This window comes from Leptodactylus fuscus, chromosome 10 (assembly GCF_031893055.1).
Source record: "Leptodactylus fuscus isolate aLepFus1 chromosome 10, aLepFus1.hap2, whole genome shotgun sequence".
NCBI classification, from domain to species: domain Eukaryota; kingdom Metazoa; phylum Chordata; class Amphibia; order Anura; family Leptodactylidae; genus Leptodactylus; species Leptodactylus fuscus.
This window is the reverse complement of record NC_134274.1, coordinates 71,945,809-71,967,560: the sequence shown is the minus strand read 5'-3', so window position 1 is coordinate 71,967,560 and position 21,752 is coordinate 71,945,809. Positions and strand designations below refer to the sequence as shown.

Here is a 21,752-nt window from a genome sequence, read left to right as displayed (position 1 = left end):
GAGACATCAAAAGGGACCCACCTACTAGCTCTGTCCTCTGACTGGGGCTGTATGGTAAGGTGAATTTTTTGAGCTCTGTTCACATGGTGCGGTGCCTGTGAGGGTGGTGTGGCTTAGAGCCTGGGGGCTTGGTCTGGTGGCAAGGGTGTTGCTGAACCACTGGGTCACTCCCCCTGTGGGAAGTGCATTGTGGTGGTGGTGGGCACTGATCAATATGTATACTAAGAAACTTATGTTCAGTATTGTAGACTTTGCTGAGCAGCACAAGAAGATCAGTGAATTAGACTGGGATGTGCGGGCTATGTCTTTCTCTTTTTGGAGAGACTAAATCATACCTCCCAACTTTCAAAGGACAGAAAGAGGGACAAAATTTGCGGCAAGCTATGTGCGGCAAATTTAGCTCCACCCACTTCTACGTTGACTCCGCTCATTATCATGCTTTTTTTTTTCATGTGCCCTCACACAGTATAATGTTCCTACAGTCACCCTAACATTATATACCAACACAATATAATGTTCCCCTCCAATTTACCACAGTATTAAGTCCCTCTCCTCGTGCCCCAGTTTAAAATGGCGGAAACTAGAGGGGGACATTAAACTGGAGCAGCTTGAGAAGGACATTAAACAATGAGGGGTAATTGGAGGGGGACATTAAACTGGGGGCAACTAGAGGCAGACATGTCCCCCACCAGCTACCTTTCATGGTTTAATGTTCTCCTCCAGTTGCCCCCAGTTTAATGTCCCTCTTCATCTGCCCCCCAGTTAACTGCCCTTTCACCTGCCCCAGTTTAATTGCCCTTTTTCATCTGTTGCCAGTTTAATTGCCCCCCTTTATCTGCCACCAGCTTATTGTCCCCCTTTATCTGCCCCAGTTTAATTGACCCCTTCATCTGTTTCAGTTTAATTGCCCCCAGGTTCCCCCTCTTGCTCACACATTCTGTCTCTTCTCTCCTCCTTACCTTCCATCAGTCTCAGTTCCCAGCAGCTTCCTCTTCCTGTGTAACACCACACTGTCCTGTAGTATCCAGAATAGCTCCACTCACACAAGAGTCTGATCACATGGTCATGATGTCCTCAAAAGTCATTTAGCCCACTAGGTTTTAGCATCTACCATTTAGCTTTTACCCTACCCTGAGATGAGCTGGTGGATGGGGCAAAGTTTAATAGCAAAACACTTCAGGGGCATAGCGGGACAAACTGTAAGCTATCCAGGACGGCGGGAAAGCCGTGTAAAATCGGGACTATCCCGCCAGATTTGGGACACTTGGGAGCTATGACTAAATACGCTAGGCCCCACCCTACCTGCGGATTCTTAGGCCGTATTCAGATGGTCAAAATGTGTCTACGTTTAAGCGTTCCTATTAGACGCAAATCCTGTTACAACTGCTGGTCTGGAGACCTGAACTTACAGCACTAGAGATATCTATGGTACTGATCGTTTGGGTCTTGTTTGGTGAGGATGAGATTTCGTCCTATAAAATGGACATTAAAATCCAAACCTGTTATGGCCGTTATCTTCTAGAACAGCGGTTCTCAATCTGTGGGTCGCGACCCTGGCGGGGGTCGAATGACCAAAACACAGGGGATGGCTTTAGCCGCTGAGAAGCCGCGCTACCGTCTGCAGCAGTGGTCGGCAGGAGGTATGTCCCGATTTCAACTCATCGCACGCACCGCACATTTTGTCCCTCTTTCTACTCTTCAAAAATTGGGAGGTATGCATAATGCATATCAGGTATTTACATTCTGAATCACAACCGTACCAAAATTACAGTTATGAAGTAGCCACCAAAATTATTTTTTGGTTTGGGGTCTCCGCAACATGAGGAGCTGTACTGCGGGGTCAGGGCATTAGAAAGGTTGAGAACCACTGTTCTAGAAGAAGCTGACAAAAAAAACCATTAAAATGCACCACCAGAGGGTGCTTCGTACCGCTACAGCCAAATATACCTTATTATAGGCAGTTTAGCATGTTCTGTTTCTGTCCTGTAGTTACTTATATGGTAGTTACTCTAAAAATTCATGGCAATGCTTTATAATCCTTGCAATGTTCTAGAGGTGAGGCATAAAGCATTATTTATTTATTCTTTCAGCCATGGTGTCTGCTGCCCTGAGAGCCGAGCTGGACTGCTCCATCTGTGTGAGCACTTATACAGATCCTGTAATGCTGAGATGTGGCCACAACTTCTGCCAGGTCTGTATTGATCGTGTTCTGGATACCCAGGACCAGTCTGGAGTTTATTCCTGTCCTGAATGTAGAGAAGAGTTTCCGGAGCGGCCTGTACTGATGAGGAACTTAGCTCTACGTAATATAATGGAGGATTTATTGTCTACTCAACCAACACAGACAGAAACCGGGATCTCCTGCACTTACTGTGTGGACTCTCCTGTACCTGCTGTGAAGTCCTGTCTACACTGTGAAGCTTCTCTGTGTGATAAACACCTCAAAGTTCACAGCAAGTCACCAGAACACGTCTTATGTGATCCCAGCACTGACCTGGAGAAGAGGAAATGTTCTGTCCATAAGAAGGTCCTGGAATATTACTGTACTGAGGACTCTGCTTGTATCTGTGTCTATTGTTCAGCAGGAGAACATCGAGAACATCGGGTGGAGATGCTGGATGAGGCCTCTGAGAAGAAGAAGAAGAAACTGAGAAATGTTCTCCAGAAACTGATCACAAAGAGCGAGGAGACTGAGGAAAGAGTCCAGAGTCTGGAGGAGAGCAGGAGAAAAGCTGAAGAGAAAGAATCAGGAGAAGCCGAGAGAGTCACTGCCCTGTTTATAGACATCAGGAGACGACTGGACGACCTGGAGAAGAAGGTCCTGAGTGAGCTCTCCAGGCAGGAGAAGGAAAAGTCACTGTCACTGTCTGCTCTGATCCAGAAGCTGGAAATAAAGAAGGCCGAGCTGTCCATGAAGATGAGGCACATTGAGGAGCTGTGTAACATGACTGATCCACTGACTGTCTTACAGGAACCAGACACAGGTGACTTGTGTGATCCTGAGGAGGGTGGAGGTGATGAGGACACAGGGGGACATGATAGACAGCGCCATGACGTAGATGAAATGGATGTGGCTGAGATCTCGGACACATTACACAAATTAAGTGACACAATAACAGGTATAAGGAGTGGGATCTATGTGGAGGATCCTGGAGACATATTACTGGATGTAAACACGGCCGCAAATAATCTCCATATATCAGACGACCTGAAATCGTCCAGAAACAGCCGAGAGATTCCAGAATTATCTGGTGATAAGCAAGAGGAGATTTACCTCAGGGCGACATTACTGGGATGTGGAGGGCAGTAGATCAGTGGAGTGGAGTGTGGGGATGTGTTATCCCAGTATAGACAGGAGGGGGCAGCAGTCAGTCATTGGATGTAATAACAAGTCCTGGGGTTTGTGCAGATATAATAATCAGTATTCAGTGATACATGACAGTACAGAGATCCAGGTACTTGACAGTATCTCCAGTGATAGAGTCAGGATCTGTCTGGATTACGAGGCCGGGCAGTTGTCCTTCTATGAGCTGTGTGACCCCATCAGACACTTACACACCTTCACTGCCACCTTCACCGAGCCCCTTCATGCTGCATTATGTGTATTTAGGCCAACATATTCTGGATCCTGTGCAGATAGTTGGTTGAGAATTAGAAGTTAAAGGATTATTCCCATCTCAGTGAAACAGGTAATGGCAGATGTGAATATGAGACTTGTTCTCTCTTCCACCAGGCTGGAAGTTACAGAAAGAGCTAAACATGGCTGTTCTGTGTTGCTCCTGTAACTACTATACACCTGTATGAGAGATACAGAAACAGAGTAGAACAGCTGCATTTCCACAACTCCCATGACCTCAGTAAGATGGATACGGGGCTATATCAGGGGCGTATCAGTAACCCTTATGTGAGGCACACAAGGGTTAATGTGAGGGACATGATGGAGTTAACTGCTATTAATATGAGGCACATGGAGTTACTAACTGGTAATGCATATGACCAGACTTTTTATCCTCAATTAGGGATAATATTGTGGACTATTATATTTTAATGGTCCTCTACACACGGCTGTGTGTCTGGGCCAAAATTGAAGAGCTGCAAATTATGGATCAGGTCTTATATGCGTCCTATACCTGTTCTATAGGCGTCCTATAACTGTCCTATACCTGTCCTATAGGCGTCCTATACCTGTCCTATAGGCGTCCTATACCTGTCCTATAGGCGTCCTATACCTGTCCTATATGCGTCCTATACCTGTCCTATATGCGTCCTATACCTGTCCTATATGCGTCCTATACCTGTCCTATATGCGTCCTATACCTGTCCTATATGCGTCCTATACCTGTCCTATAGGTGTCCTATACCTGTCCTATAGGCGTCCTATACCTGTCCTATAGGTGTCCTATACCTGTCCTATATGTGTTTCCATTTGCAGCCCTGTCAATTCATTTTTAATGTATAAATCAGTCACAGCCCTGCGTGTAATACCGGCATTGATCAGTAGCCAATGTCGTAATCCATATCCAATAAACTGAGATTTCTAGAATATTAGTGTTGTTCTGTTTTATGTGTAAGTGCACGCTCTCCTATGGGCACACCAGAGTAAATTTTTGGGCACCCTCTTATGTTGTCTGTGTATAGGTTCTACCACCTAATAGTAGGTGCCTGCAATATTTTGATGCCGCCATGGCCTGCAAAATTGAAATTCTTCACACCTTCCTTGTCATTCTATGAACATACAATATGGCTGCCCTGCTCTATCCTCGGATCCCCGCAGCTTGTAGTAGGAGTCATAACATTATTAATAATTTAGAGAATAGTTGTAATAACTCACTTTGTGTATATGTTATGGTGCGGGATGTTTTATAATAATTTAGTATCTTATACTGTATTTCCTCTCCGGAATCAAAATTCTATCATTATGCTCCTATCTCTGCAATATATAGAATTCAGCTAGTATTACCTTATGTGTCGTTCAGGCCCTCACTTCCTGTATGGACTGTTCCACACAAGCTCCCCACAAGGGGGGGTACAAAGTTTTATAACTACTGTTGATCAGTAGACAATTCCTGTCACACAGTTATAATGAAGGTGCAACCTTCATGACTATGTACTTATGTTCTCGATTTATCTAGAGGTAAGGATGTTTACAATGTTTCCAGCAGGCAGGGATGGTTCTGTCTATAGCGGCCTTTGTGATAATGTGCTGAGGCATCATGGGACAGATAACAAAGCAAAGAGAACTGAAATCTAAAAACCAACATCTGGTCAGTCTGCTGGACTGCTGAAATATGAGTGCAAGTTACATAAAAGAAGCCTCTTATAGACAATCAGGTAAGGTAAGGTATGAATACGGTGAATACGGTGTTTATGTTGTGTATTAGTGTGTATTAGTGTATATTAGTGTGTATTAGTGTGTGTATATATATATATATATATATATATATATATATATATATATATAATAATGCGTACTGTACAGTAATGCGTACTGTTTTGGTTCTAAAAAACCTTTCATATCCTTGGAGATGAGCGGTATTTTATACTGCTAGACAGCTGACAGTGCATTGAATTTAGCACACTGTCATCTTTGCCGGTATGTATTATATATATGTCTCTTATACTGAATGTAGTTTATGGATTTTATATTACAATTTGTAGTTGGTGATTTTTATAGGACAAGTAAGTTTAAAAACAGAAATGGGTAAAATGGGTTTTCTGGGCAAATATATTGATGACCTACCCAAGGACAGGACATCAATGTAAGCACAGTGGTTGTCCAGTACCCAATACCCCTATCAATCAGCTGTTCTCAGCCGCTGAGAATGGAGCAGGAAACAGACAGCGCTGTTCTCTGTGTAGTGGCCAGAACAGGTTACTGCAGATCAGGTCTCATTCACTTAAATCAGACCTAGGCTGCAGTACCTTAGTTCAGCCACTATGTAGGGAACGGAGCTGTCTGTTTCCTGCTCCCGGGTGCTGTAATCTAATATTAGTATACGTCATCAATATTTGTAGCCTAGAAAGCCCTTTTAAGGTTTCAAGGGTTACAGCTCACAAATGTAAAACAAACAATAGGGATAATGGCTCACAATTGGTGGGTTTATACTCCTGAATAGTTTCACTCCTACTATTACTAGTGATTGATACAGCCGTCTCCTTATAGAGACCACTAATCCCCTCAGATTGTGCCCAATAATGCGTACTGTTTTGGTTCTAAAAAACCTTTCATATCCTTGGAGATGAGCGGTATTTTATACTGCTAGACAGCTGACAGTGCATTGAATTCAGCACACTGTCAGCTTTGTCGGTATGCACCCCGGGGCCAGAGATATCAGTGCCGTTACTTTTGGCACCGATTTCCCTCCACTGTCAGAAGGACGGGCCATGGAGCCTAGCGTCATCGATGGCTGTGATGAACGCCCCCTCCCTTCCCCATACTACTGTATTCTTCCATAGCCTTGTTTGCCAGGGAGGCTCGACAGAGTCAAACTGCTAAGACAACGGACACTGCGCGGACCCCATAACTGATCATGGAGTCTGTCAGATGTCCGGCGTGTGTTGATTATTTTCATAGGAAAGCAGCATAGAGAAATGTTCTCTGTACTGGACTAGGTGTGAACTTGGTCTAACAGTGTTAATTACCAAATGGCTCTTCCTCCCCCTACAGATATGTAACATTTGGTCTCTTCCGTGGTTTGGCCAGTGTTTCTGTTACCTCAGGATCTCAGTCAGGACAGGTAATGTATGAGGAGGGGTCACCAGGCCTCAGTGGGACTGGGGACATATGTGAGTGACATCACCGGTCCCTCTCCAGCGACCGCCTAATCGGCCTCAGCGGTCATGTGGGGTGCAGGTGGAATGAGGCACAGGGCGCGACCGAACGGGCTGCAGTGTCAGACACTGGAATGCTGAGAACAGGTATGTTTTGTCCCTAATGTTACACCTCTTGTCCCATAGTGCACAGAGTATAATGCCCCATAGTGGTCCCTTCACATAGCCCTATTTTCCATAGTGGCCCTCACACAGTATAATGTTCCATAGTGGTCCCTGCACTATAATACCCAATAGTGGCCGCTCAGAACTCTAAATTTTTGCGGGTCCGTCACCAATTAACCATCATTATACTCTGAGGTCTCTTCTCTGATGTCATTCGTGACATCTCTCATGACATCAAGGCCAGAAGAGGCTGGAAGACCCGTATCGGTGCCCGGGAAAGGAGAGTAACAAATAATGATAAATTGCTGATTAAAAGTTATTATATTCATTATATGTGACCTCAAGTAGTAACATAAATGTATCATGTTCTACAGGGAGAGAAAAATAAAAAGGTTATGATCTGACTCTTGGAAAACCGAGATGAAATGGGGAGAAAAGCTGTGATGAGGTGTTAAATAACGTCCCACACCACTTGACTGATGAGACAAGAGGTGTACTTCGGTGATACCAAGAAGCAGCTGGAGTCCAATCCAATTTGTGGTTAAAACAGCAAACGAAGGTTTAATTCAAACGAATAGATAGGTTACAGTCCAAAAATTAAACAAAGTTAAAAGAACATAGAATATGCATGACAAATAACAAGTGTCAATATGAAGAGAGTGAGAGCTGGTATGAAGGTGGAGTTAGTGCTCTACCTCCATGTTACCAAAGCCTGCTTATAAAGGCTGAGGATGCTTTACCCTCATCCAAGTTTTTTCCCCATAAGGAAAGGTGTAGGTATGATCCTTCCATGTACTCCGGATCGTTCCTTGTTTGACCATAGCCCTAAGTTTGGCTACACTGACGTATTGTTGTTAGTAACGAGACTTCTTCTACCTCCACCCAACATTCCACTAGCCCCTTCATCTGTCAAGGATGACATGCTGGACACAAATGCTACTCCATGACCTTCTCCACTCACACTCTAAGTTCAGCAAATTATGAGATTTAACATTTCCCCCTGATTATGATTAGATATACATTTTTCTAATCATAATTTCCCTACTCTAACTCATTTACTCACCAATCGTATCACATTCATTCACAGGCCATGTGATAACATTTTATCAGCATGTTCTTTCTTTGACTCAATGTTAATGATGGAACTAGCTTGTTGAGTTCTTTTTAACATTTCTTGTAAAATTTTGTCTCCTTTTCCAATTTCCTTTTTTACCTGAGTGTATATTCTCTTGATTCTACACATTATAAATATCTGATACAATATACACACCACTACAAACATAAATATCCAAATAACATCTTCTGAGACTTCTATATTGACTGCGATGAACCTTTGATCTGTCTCTTTCCTCAAGGAGATGTAGTTCCTTGTGAAGGTTCATTTCCTAAAAAAACAAGCAGTATCATTATTTTGAAACATATAATTTACACTGATCAACATGTACCCACAGTTTTTGTTGTCTGCGAGTATTTTTTCCTGCTTTGGGTGATCTTTGCACCAAAATCATCACTTGTCCCATTGTATCAATTATTTCAAAGGGACCTTCCCAATTACTTTCCCAAGGTCCACTCTTCTTGAAGGTTTTAATCATCACTGATGCACCTTTGACAAACTTTGAAGAGTGAGGTGGCATCATACGTTGCATTCTAGATGCTGCATGTGGAAGAATTGTTTGTAAGTTTTCTTGCAGCAACTGCAACCACCTGGACCTTGCTATAGCATCTTTTTGGGGTGTAGACAAACATGGTTCATGCGGAAATATTAATGGCATTTTTCTTCCTGTCATTAATTCAAAAGGAGTGTATTGTGTTGTAGAGGAAATTGTTCCTCGAATACTCATCAAAACAAATGGTATTGCATCAACCCATGTATTTCCTTTATCCAACAACATTTTTGCAATCCTGGATTTTATTGTTCGGTTCATTCTTTCCACTATACCTGCAGATTGTGGATGATAAGGAACATGGAATTGTTGCTGTACTCCTAGAATACCACAAACTGTTTGCATTATTTGTCCAGTAAAGTGACTTCCTCTGTCGGAAGTGATCATTCTTGGGATCCCCCAAGTACAAAACACATGATTTACCAATGCTCTAGCTGTAGACAAAGCATCATCTTTCCTGACTGGTAAAACTTCTACCCATTTTGAGAACACATCTACCACCACCAATGCATACCTGAGTCCATGTTTACCTGTAGGCAATGGACCTATGTAATCAATCTGCAATGTAGACCATGGACCATCTGCAGGTGCAATTCTTTGGAGTGGAGGTTTTTGTCCTTTAGGTCGAGGGTTCACTTGAGCACAAATGAGACATGACTGAACAACATTTTGTACAGTTTCCTCCATTTTGTCCCAATAAAACTTTCCTTTAAGAACTTCCAGCAACTTTTGCTGACCCAAATGACCTAAGCTCTCATGATTGTATCGGGTGAATTCAGTTTGTAAATGCTCTGGCACAACAGGACGCAATTCCCCGTTATAGTCATGACACAAAACCCCGTTTTCACAAACAAAGGGAGGTTTTGGATCAACCTGAGAAACTGCAAGGGATTGATCCTTTGCTTGTTCCTCTGCAAAAGAAGGCAAATGCGTGTCTGTTTTCCTAGCTGGTAAGGCTTTCAATTGTTCAGGTTCGAGGACCTCTGCTCCTGTTAAAGCGGCCTCTTTTGCTAATGCATCTGCAGTAGAATTTCCTACTACTAGCTCATGGTTTCCTTTCTTATGTGCTGGGACTTTGACAATTGCATATCCTTTTGGATTCTTTGCAGCTAATTCAACAATTCTTTTTAGAGTATCACTGTGCACCAACACTTTGTTTGATGAATCAACAAAGCCTCTTTTTTCCCACACTGGTAGGTAATCTGTCAAAGACCGAACCACATAAGAGCTATCACTGTAAATGACCAAAGGACTTCTGTTCTCCTTTTCATCAATCTCCAACACTGTCCTGACAGCTTCTAACTCTGCTCTCTGAGCTGAATAGTGTCCTGGTAACTTGTGCTGGATTGCATATCCTCTTTCAGGATACCAGATAGAATACCCTGAACAGTAATGTCCTTCATTGAAAAACCGTGATCCATCCACAAAAACTGCTTCGTCAGTCTTTTCTGCTTCTCTTCTGAACATTGAAATGTATGTCTCCTGAAATGTGTGTAAGCATTCATGTGCCTGACCCTCGTACTGCATCAATTGGGGAAGTACATACTTGGCTTTGTGGTCAACTTCAAGTTGTTTTGGAGACAGAGTCAACAACCAATGTGCAAATCTTTGATGAGATACACCTGGAATATTTTTCTCAAGGAGAAGTTTTAATGTGGAGTGCGGCGTCTGCAAAATTAATTTGTTAAAGCCAACAATGTGTTCAGTTGCTTTTACAGCAAAATACACTCCCATCAGATGTCTCGCACAAGTTTCGAACCCTTTTTCCACCGGAGTAAGGAGTTTTGAGAAATATCCCAAAATTCTCCATTCCCCTGACTGCAATTGCAACAACACAGATGTAACAGCAACTTCTGACGTATGTACCTGCAAAGCAAATGGAGCTGATGCTTCCACAGTTGACAAGGCTGGAGCTGTTTGCAAAGCTAACTTCAATTGTTCAAATGCCTTTTGTTCCCGGTCTGTCCATGGACCAAAGGAATCATCATGGCTCTTTTTCAAGAGATCATATAAAGGCTTTGCCTTTTCAGCAAATCCCTCAATGAATTCTCTGGAAAAATTCACAATGCCCAAAAAGTGTCTGAGATCCTTATGTGACATTGGAATGGGAAGTGAAGCAACAGCTGCAACCCTGTCCTGGAGAGGCATTCTCTTTCCTGGTTTAATTAGGATCCCCAGATATTTCACTTCACGTTGCATCAGTTTACACTTCTTTGTGTTCAATTTTAGACCTGCTTCGTGCAACAAGGTAAACAATTCCGCTAAAACTTCCAAATGTGTTTCCCTGTCTTCTGTGGCCACCAAAATATCATCAACAAACTGTTTGATATATTTCTGATGTGAACTCCTTCCCAACACTTTTGCTAGTGCTTGATGAAATATGCTAGGTGACAAATGGGCACCCTGAGGCAATCTACAGAACACATACTGTTCATCCAGAAATGTAAAAGCAAACTTGTATTGACAACTCTTTTCCAATTCTATGCTAAAAAATCCATTGCTAATATCCAAGACCGAGAAATAATTCGCTTTTGCATCTAGTTGTCCCAACAAATCATGTGTGTCAGCAACAATTGGAGCTACATTAGGCGTATATTTGTTCAAAAGCCTTAAATCCAAAAGCATACGATATGAACCATCAGGTTTCAAGACACACCATAATGGATTGTTTGTCACAGAGTTTGCTTTCCGTATGACACCCTGCTGAAGCAACTCCTCAATAATCTTAGACATTGGACCTATTGATTCTGGAGGCAATTTGTACTGTTTTTGGGCTGGTGGATCCCTACCCTCTATGTTCACAAGTACATCTTTCATTGTACCTACTTCATTCCTGTACTGTGCCCACAAAGAAGGAATACTTTCTACAATTTCCTTTAACTGTACATCACCACCAGTGTCAGGCCAAACATGATCAGAAGGAATAACATCTGTTAAGCAAATAGTTCCAACCTTGCTGTATTCACTTGGATCAATCAGTACCGGTTTAGAACCATCAACATCCTTCCAAATCACCTTGTTTCCCAAATCAATAATCCAACCTCGTTTGTTCATTACATCAGTCCCTAAGATGTTCTCTGAATTAGGACAATGCCAAATATCAATGCTCGTCTCCAAATGTCCAGGAATTTCAAACTTAACATCAGATATCAATGTGGCTGACACCCCCCCACGACCATTGAAGCCTACAATTGTACAAACAGGTGCATTTTTGGATGGGATCTGAAGCTTATTTGTGACACTCAGTTGAGCTCCAGTGTCTATGAGGAACGTGATCTTTTCCCCTTGAAGAGATCCTGTTACAAAAGGTCTTCCACATTCATCCAAAAATACTGGGGCTACATATTCCAAGGGTCGAGAGGTTGGAATCTTTTCTAGTCATGCTGATCCTAACAGACCATCATCTCTGTCAATCATGACGCGTGACCTCCCTTTTGATCCCTGTATTGATATTTCCCTAATTTGCCGGATTAGAGATGCATAGGGAGATTCTCTTTCCTCTGAAGGAGGAGGAGGTGCAGTGGGCACTAGACCATTCTCTTTCCCTATATTCTGGGTCTCTCTAAGGAAACTTTTACACTGCCATTTTAAATGTCCCACTTTACCACAATGATAACAAGACATCTGACCTCTCTCCCAAGTTCCTTTCCTTTTTGGCTTTGGAGCAATACTTTTTTTAGGAACAGGTGCAGTCCTGGAATTAGTTTGACTGTCCTGATTTGCATTGACTGATTGCTTATTTACTTTATTCTGGACAGCAGAAATCTTTGCCTTTGTGCTTGTTTGCTTCAATGACCTTCTGATGTGGTCAATGAACATTGCTGCATCATATAAAGCAAGTTTTTCTGAGGCAATTCGTAATGATACTGGATCCAAATATTTAAACTTCTTTACAAATGCCTTTATCATAGCTGAAGGTTCTTCACCCTCATCTATCCCTAAGACCATCCTGTATGCTTGCTCAAACTTCATTAAGAAAGCAAAAGGATCATCTTCCAAGGTTGGCTTCAAAGAATCCAGAATATCTACTGTTGGTTCACATTCTCCAGTAGTGAAAAATATAAGCTGTTTCAATCTATCTGATTCAGTACTAAGGGAGGGCCGTAGCTGAATGAAATAAGCGCAGGCCGTCATGACTGGGATTCCTGAGTCGTGCATGAGCCTTCTCTGCAGCATGTTAGGGGTTAACTCCTGATTAGTTGTTTACAGTTCATGGCCTGGTCTCCAGGTGGTGACCGGGCCATGACCCCCCTGGGGATATATATATATCCCCTCTCTCTCCCTATCTTCCCTGTGCCTGCCCTGAAGCAAGATCTTTCACACAAAACTCTGTCTGCCTTACCTGAAAATGGCCAGCTCCTCTGATGATGCGGTTCTTCAGGACTCTATCCGGCGGCTTGCCTCCATTCACGGTGCTGCATGGCTCCGGGACAATTTTCTAGCAGCTCTTTCCTCTCTGGATGAAGATCCCCAAGATGTTCAGCAGCCTCCTCCGTCCCCTGCAGCTCCTTCTGATGCCGGAGTTGTGCCTGCTGCGCCCAGGGTTAGGGCCCGGCCTTCCCGGCCTCCACAGCGCTTAAGCCCTTCAGCTTCTCCCAAGCGACGACGCCGCCGGAGCCCTCCTCGGGACCCTCCAGGTACTGCATCCACCTCTGCTGCGGTGCCCCTGTCCTTGCATGGTGTGCAGAGCTCGCACACTCCATCTGCTGGACGCTCTGCTGAACAGCCTGGGAACAGGCCTTCCGACTCGGCTCCGCCCACTTCCGGCCCGGCTCCGCCCACTTCTGGCGTGTCATCTCTGACGTCATCATCTGGTGTCCAAGATGGCCGCCGCCACCGGAGATCCAGGCCCCAACCATCTGCCAGCGCCCGGAGTCCTGTTTCCAGTGTTAGGGGGCCTGTTCTTGCCCCCCATCCCTCCTGCAGTGTTGCTCCTCCCCTGATGGCGACCTCCAAGGCTTCCAGTCTCCAGGGTGTATCCAGGACACGGCGTTCCAAGAGATCTGCCCCTGCCTCCCTCCAGCCGGCCTTGCTTCAGGAAGAAGCTCCAGGATCTTCTCCAGGACCTATCCGCTGCGGCCGCCCTGCTTGTCGTGGCAGGGTCAGGGACCGGGACGTCGCCACTCTGTCTGCTGCTGATCCTGCTACGGCCCCGGCTATGTCATCAGCCGGTGAGGCCTTCAGCTCCGGGGATGATGAAGTCGTCACGGAGGGACCTGCCACGGCGGCTGCCCCGGTGCTTTGCCGGAGCCAGCCTGGTGAGTTAACTCTTTCCCTTCCTTTTGTTAGTTCATCTGTGCGGTTAGGGACCCTCCCATCCCTGAACCCTTCAGGCCATGCAGCTAATATCCCCCATCCCCCTGATCCTATAGCTACTCTGGTTTCCAGTGTACAGGAATTGCTAGATCGTTTTCCTCCTAGGGTTGTTTCCCCTTCACCTGCCGCTGCGTGGGTTGATCCTGGGACGGTTCCTCCGCCTGCGGCGCCACTCTCAACCCTGCCTTCTTTGCCAGTTACTGAGGATGGGTCTGGTGTGTCGCCGCTGGCTGAGGCACCTGTTGATCCGGTTCACCTGGATGATGCAGCGCGGGGTGAGGTTTATGTCTGTTTTGATGGCCCGTTAGGGGTTCATCTCAAGCAGGAAGTCCGTGAGAAAATTTGGAAGGATGAATATGTTGAAATTTTTGCATTGTTGCCTTTAGAAAAGTTTAATTTGGATAGGGTTAAACTCACTGAGTCTAAAAAAGAGGAGGAAGAAAGGCGCAGGTATCGCCTGATACCTCGCACTTTTGCGAATTGGCTTCAGGCCTTTAACATTTTGGCATGTACTATTTGTGAAAGAGCGCCCCAGCATTCCACAGGTTTGTTTTGTTATCTTGATTCTATCAGTGAGGCCTATAGGGTTTATGGAGGGACTGCCTGGCTTCGTTATGACGAACAGTTTCGCCAGAGGAGGGCAGTCCGGCCATCGATCCGGTGGGATCATAAGGACATCAGTTTGTGGATGCGCCTTATGGTGGCAGCTCGTCTGCCTCCTCAGCCTTTTCGTGCCAGTGCTGGGGTTGCCTCTTCGGGACAAGCATCCTCCTCTGTGGTCCGTCCCGGTTGTTGCTGGCAGTACAATGAGGGACAGTGCCGGTTTGCCGGCACCTGTCGCTTCAAGCATGAGTGCTCCCACTGTGGGGGCACTCATGCAGCCTCTCACTGCTTTAAGAAGCAGCGAGCTAAGCAGGCTGAGTCCGCTGCAAAAAGGGAGGACTCCAGTTCTGTTAGATCCGATGCTGCCGTACCTAAATAGGTATACAGATCAGCGTGCTGCTCAGTTTTTGTTGAATGGTTTCAGGGATGGTTTTGTGATTCCTTCTGTTATTCCAGTGTCTTCTTCCTGTCACCAGAATTTGAAGTCAGCCCGCTTGCGGCCTGAGGTGGTGTCCAATAAGTTGTCAAACGAGTTGGCTTTAGGCCGTATTGCTGGTCCTTTTTCTACTCCCCCGTTGCCCAATCTGCACGTGTCTCCCTTGGGGGTTGTGCCCAAAAAGGAGCCTAATAAATTTCGTCTTATCCACCACCTCTCGTTCCCAAGGGGGCTGTCTGTTAATGACGGCATTGATGTTGATTTATGTTCGGTGTCCTATGTGTCCTTTGATCGAGCTGTGGACATGGTTCGCCTCTGCGGTCCTGGAGCCCTTATGGCTAAAGCGGACGTGGAGGCGGCCTTTCGCTTGCTCCCTATCCATCCGAGTAGTTTGTATCTCCTGGGTTTTCGTTGGGAGGGTGCTTATTACGTAGATCGGTGTCTCCCTATGGGTTGTGCTATTTCTTGTGCGTTCTTTGAGTGTTTTGCTACTTTTGTTGAGTGGGTTGTCAGAGAGGAGTCTGGATTGAGGACTATTTTGCACTATCTAGACGATTTTTTTATGTATTGGTCCAGCAGGTTCACGGGTCTGTTCGGTCCTTTTGTCCACTTTGCAGCAGGTGGCACAGCGCTTTGGTATCCCCCTTGCTGCGGATAAGACGGAGGGCCCGACCACGACTCTGAAGTTTTTGGGAATCGAAATTGATTCCGTGGCTATGGAATGCCGTTTGCCCATTGACAAGGTGCGGGATTTGGAGAAAGAAATAGGTCATTTGCTCCTTTACCGGAAAGTTAGGTTGCGCCAACTGCAGTCTGTGTTGGGCAAATTGAATTTTGCCTGCAGAGTCATCCCTATGGGGAGAATTTTTTGCCGCCGTCTAGCTCAGGCCACTGCGGGGGTTATTAACCCTGCTCACTTTATTCGGCTTACGGCAGAGCATAGAGCGGATCTGCAGGTTTGGTCCTCCTTTCTTTCCCAGTATAATGGCAAGTCTGTTTGGCAAGATGCTTGGATAGACAGCTCAGATCTCTCTTTGTCCACAGATGCGTCTGGTAGTTGCGGTTTTGGTGCCTATTTTCAGGGAAGGTGGATGGTTGGTGAGTGGCCGCCTGAATGGCGAGATTTAGGTTGGACACGCAATATGACTTTACTAGAGTTGTTTCCGATTGTTGCAGCTGTGGAGGTTTGGGGTCCTTTGTTGGCCAATAAGAGAGTCCATTTTTTGTGTGATAATTTGTCTGTGGTGGATGTCCTTACCAGCTTGTCTGCCTCTTCTCCTCCTGTTGTGCGTCTGGTCCGACATTTAGTTCTTTCCTGTTTGTCTTGGAATGTGTGGCTCTCTGCGCGCCATGTCCCTGGGGTTCTCAATTCTATTGCTGACGCCCTCTCTCGCTTTCAGTGGGATCAATTTCGGGCCTTGGCTCCAGAGGCGGAAGTCCATGGAACCCCCTGTCCTGTGCACCTTTGGAATCTGGCGTCCGGACGGCCTTGATGTTATTAGGAAGATCGTTGTGTGACTCCACGTGGAAGGCGTATATCCGGTCTTGGCGAGAATGGTCCATGTTCTGTCACCAGCATGGTCAGGATGCTTATACAGGTGCCTCTGTGTCTATGCTACTGTCATGGCTGGGGGGTTGTTTTTCTGCTGGTATGTCTAAGTCTGGAGCTGGACGGAGCTTAGCCGCTTTATCCTTTTGGTTTAAGTTGTTCAATCTCACTGATCTTACTAAGCATTTTTTGGTTCGCCAGTCTCTTCGGGGGTTTAGTCGTTCTGCCCCTCCCCCTGACGGGAGGCGACCTGTAACTTTTGCTATGCTAGAATCCATTTGTTGCCGGCTGCGGTCCGTTTGCTGGAGCTCATATGAGACTAGGTTGTTCTTGGTGGCTTTTTCGTTGGCCTTTTATGGGGCTTTCCGGGTGGGGGAGTTGGTTAGTTCTTCTGGCCTGGCTCATGACGGTTTGTGGCTGCAGCATGTGCAGTTTTGTGAGACTTCGGTGGTCTGCCAGTTGCGGCGCAGTAAGGTTGATCCGGATGGAAAGGGTGTTGCTGTTCGTTTGTTTCCGGTTCCGGGTGCCGCCTCGTGCCCTGTTGCTGCAGTGCGTGATTTTCTTGTGGTGCGTCCTTCCGGTGGGAAGGCCTTTTTGATACACGAGTCTGGACGGGCTCTGTCCCGTTATCAATTTACTGCTGTTTTTCGTAAGGTTTTAGGGGTGTTGGGTTACACGTCTGATTCTTACAGCTCTCATTCCTTTCGTATAGGGGCGGCAACGGAGGCCGCTCGCTGCGGTTTACCCGAGCCGGTGGTTATGAGAGTGGGTCGTTGGGGCTCGCGTCGTTATCAGCTCTATGTTCGCCCTCACTTGGTGTAATGTTGCTGAATTTTCTTTTGATTGTCTGGTTGGTTAGCTGTTTTTCCTTGTATCTTTGTTTTTCTTGCAGGTACTGCGCCTTGCCTTGTCTGGATCCTTGGACATTCTTATGTGCATTGGGGTGCCGTCCGTGCTTCTGTCCGTCCCGACGGTAGGCAGTTGGGTTTCCCCCGTGAGCAGGTTGTGGTTAGATGGATTGGGGTTCGGGGTCTTGTTTGGGGTGGTCTGTTGCCCACTTTGCATTTTTATGTCCGTCTGGACCGTCCACCAGATGTGCTTGTAGTTCATGCAGGAGGCAATGACATGGGTGTGCGTACCTCCCGTGAGCTGATTCGTGACATCAAGTATGACATGCTCAGGTTGTGGTCATTGTATCCGGGTTTAGTTATAGTTTGGTCAGACATTGTGGCCAGGATGTCCTGGCGCGGTGCCCGTTCCGTTGATAAATTAAACAAAGCTAGGAAGAAGGTTAATAGGGCTGTCTCCGCTTTTGTAGCTCGTAATGGCGGTGTGGTGGTGCGCCATCATGACCTGGAGCTTCCTCAGAACGGCCACATGAGCAAGGATGGGGTACACCTTAATGACGTTGGGTATGATTTATGGTCTTTAGCTCTTCAGGATGGTATTGAGCGAGCCCTGCGGGTGTGGGCGGACTCTATTGCATAAGGGGTCATGCAATAGAGTTATGGCGGTTGGAAGGTCTGTCAGGGCACGCTTTGAGGTCATTTTGGGGAGAATATTGGGGGCCCAAGGTGTAGGGTACCCCCCCACTGTTCAGTGATGCACTATGGGAGAAAGTACGTTAAATAATTATTAATGAGTTGTTTTGCACAAGCAGTATTCTGGACTATTGTCTGCTCTCGAGTCGGCGTGTTGCGGCTGGGAGTTATTTACTGCTGTCCTTTTGGTGGGCCCTGCCAGATCTTCCATTTAATAAGTTGTTTACTTTAATTTGTTATACTAATTATTAATAAATTGGCTGTTGTGGCCGTTCTAATCCATCGGAATTTGGTGTCCGCCTGAGTTATTTTAGGTTAAGTGTCAGGGTATTCAATCTGGGGAGGGGGGGTGGGGTTTGGAGGGGGGGTGGGCAGGGGTAACATCCTGGTGTCCTGAGGGACGTAGGGATATCCCGGTCAAGGGAGGGCCGTAGCTGAATGAAATAAGCGCAGGCCGTCATGACTGGGATTCCTGAGTCGTGCATGAGCCTTCTCTGCAGCATGTTAGGGGTTAACTCCTGATTAGTTGTTTACAGTTCATGGCCTGGTCTCCAGGTGGTGACCGGGCCATGACCCCCCTGGGGATATATATATATCCCCTCTCTCTCCCTATCTTCCCTGTGCCTGCCCTGAAGCAAGATCTTTCCCTCCCTCCCTCCCTAATTTTTATTGTCTTGATATTTGGTTGTGTCTTTTTGTTTTTTCTCTTTTGTTTTTCAGGTTACCGTCCTCTCTGTCACGACAGCCGGCGGTTAGAAGGTCTGTCAGGGCACGCTTTGAGGTCATTTTGGGGAGAATATTGGGGGCCCAAGGTGTAGGGTACCCCCCCACTGTTCAGTGATGCACTATGGGAGAAAGTACGTTAAATAATTATTAATGAGTTGTTTTGCACAAGCAGTATTCTGGACTATTGTCTGCTCTCGAGTCGGCGTGTTGCGGCTGGGAGTTATTTACTGCTGTCCTTTTGGTGGGCCCTGCCAGATCTTCCATTTAATAAGTTGTTTACTTTAATTTGTTATACTAATTATTAATAAATTGGCTGTTGTGGCCGTTCTAATCCATCGGAATTTGGTGTCCGCCTGAGTTATTTTAGGTTAAGTGTCAGGGTATTCAATCTGGGGAGGGGGGGTGGGGTTTGGAGGGGGGGTGGGCAGGGGTAACATCCTGGTGTCCTGAGGGACGTAGGGATATCCCGGTCATGCATCACCTCATTGTCCTCATTCACCACAGGCGTCGGCAGTAACCTCTTGGCCATGTGAGAAGGTAACCATACTCTGAAAATCTTATTTTTCTGTTCATCAGTAAGATTAAATTTATCTGTATACGATTCAAAAGTATTTGCATTGTGGAAAGCATCCATTTTGTCATTGTAAGCTGGAACATCTTTCCCAATTTTCATTAACTGATCATTGATTTTTAAAGTCAACCTAGCTGCCCTTTCATGTAAGCGTCTTCTCTTAAGATCTACCTCTTCTAACTGTTCTGTACTCCCGTGGCTTTGTTCTGGAATATAGGAGGGACTACCTGTAGCAGCAGAGATTTTCCTTATATCCTGGCGTAATTTTGAAACTAATTGTGTCCTAGTTTCCATTTGATCCTCCAACTCCTCAATGTGTTGGGCTAATACCTCACATGCTGAACACTCATTATAATCCTCTTCCACTGTCTGTGTGTCAGTGTTACTTGTGCCTTTAGTGTTCACACATACCCTGTGTGTCTGTTTCTCTTCAATAACTAAAGAATTGTACACTCTGACCATATGCAATACATTCCTTAATTTCTTTTGCAACCTATCAACACAAATAAATTTCTTATCTAATCGCTGATTTTCTTCCTCACACTGAGTGTATAAACTAGACCAAAGCTGTGCATTAGTATGACTACTTACATACTTAAAATCTAGCTTGCTCTTATCAGAATATGAAACAATGAACTCCATACTCACTCAGTTACACGATCTTCTGTATGCACTGTGCTGTCAAGGCCAAAATTCCTCTGCTCTCACACAGACGTTCCGCACACAGGCTTCCGTCTACTCGTGCAGCTGATAGCTGTAAGCGTGGCTCACCGTCCTAGGTACTTTACGAAGTCCTGAAGCTTTGCACTTTGCAAACGATTCCTCCGTTCAGTCCTCCCCTTTGCAAACAAAGGACTGAGGAATACTTCCAGACAACGACTGAGTGGCTCGCCAAATGTTAAATAACGTCCCACACCACTTGACTGATGAGACAAGAGGTGTACTTCGGTGATACCAAGAAGCAGCTGGAGTCCAATCCAATTTGTGGTTAAAACAGCAAACGAAGGTTTAATTCAAACGAATAGATAGGTTACAGTCCAAAAATTAAACAAAGTTAAAAGAACATAGAATATGCATGACAAATAACAAGTGTCAATATGAAGAGAGTGAGAGCTGGTATGAAGGTGGAGTTAGTGCTCTACCTCCATGTTACCAAAGCCTGCTTATAAAGGCTGAGGATGCTTTACCCTCATCCAAGTTTTTTCCCCATAAGGAAAGGTGTAGGTATGATCCTTCCATGTACTCCGGATCGTTCCTTGTTTGACCATAGCCCTAAGTTTGGCTACACTGACGTATTGTTGTTAGTAACGAGACTTCTTCTACCTCCACCCAACATTCCACTAGCCCCTTCATCTGTCAAGGATGACATGCTGGACACAAATGCTACTCCATGACCTTCTCCACTCACACTCTAAGTTCAGCAAATTATGAGATTTAACATGAGGACACAGGGGGACATGATAGAGAGCGCCATGATGTAGATGATCTGGACGTGGCTGTGATCTCAGACACATTACACACATTATGTAACAATAACAGATATAAGGAGCGGGATCTATGTGGAGGGTCCTGCAGACATATTACTGGATGTAAACACGGCTAATAATTATATCCATATATCAGACGACCTGAAAACTGCAACACTGACAGAAGAGGAGCAGAATCGTCCAGAAACAGCAGAGAGATTCCAGGATTATAGTCAGGTGATAAGTATCAGGAGATTTACCTCAGGACGACATTACTGGGATGTGGAGGGCAGTAGGTCAGGGGAGTGGAGGGCAGTAGGTCAGGGGAGTGGAGTGTGGGGATGTGTTATCCCAGTATAGACAGGAGGGGGCAGCAGTCAGTCATTGGATGTAATAACAAGTCCTGGGGTTTGTGTAGATATAATAATCAGTATTCAGTGATACATGACAGTACAGAGATCCAGGTACTTGACAGTATCTCCAGTGATAGAGTCAGGATCTGTCTGGATTACGAGGCCGGGCAGTTGTCCTTCTATGAGCTGTGTGACCCCATCAGACACTTACACACCTTCACTGCCACCTTCACCGAGCCCCTTCATGCTGCATTATGTGTATTTAGGCCAAAAGATTCTGGATCCTATGTAGATAGTTGGTTGAGAATTAGAAATTAAAGGATTATTCCCATCTCAGTGAAACAGGGAATGGCAGATGTGAATATGAGACTTGTTCTCTCTTCCACCAGGTTGGAAGTTACAGAAACAGCTAAACATGGCCGGTCTATGTTGTTCCTGTAACTACTATACACCTCTATGAGAGATACAGAAACAGAGTAGAACAGCTGCATTTCCATAATTCCCAACCACCTCAGTAAGATGGATACGGGGCTATTCCACTCCCAGCTCTGAACAATAGGAATAATCCTGTAAGTCCGGGCCAGCAGGTAA

General features: G+C 45.5%; 1 pseudogene; it reads left to right on the top strand.

Annotated features, from left to right (window-relative positions):
* Positions 1–2,092: 2,092 nt before the first annotated feature.
* On the top strand, positions 2,093–21,720 carry LOC142182942 (E3 ubiquitin/ISG15 ligase TRIM25-like; annotated as a pseudogene).
* The last annotated feature ends 32 nt before the right edge of the window (positions 21,721–21,752 follow it).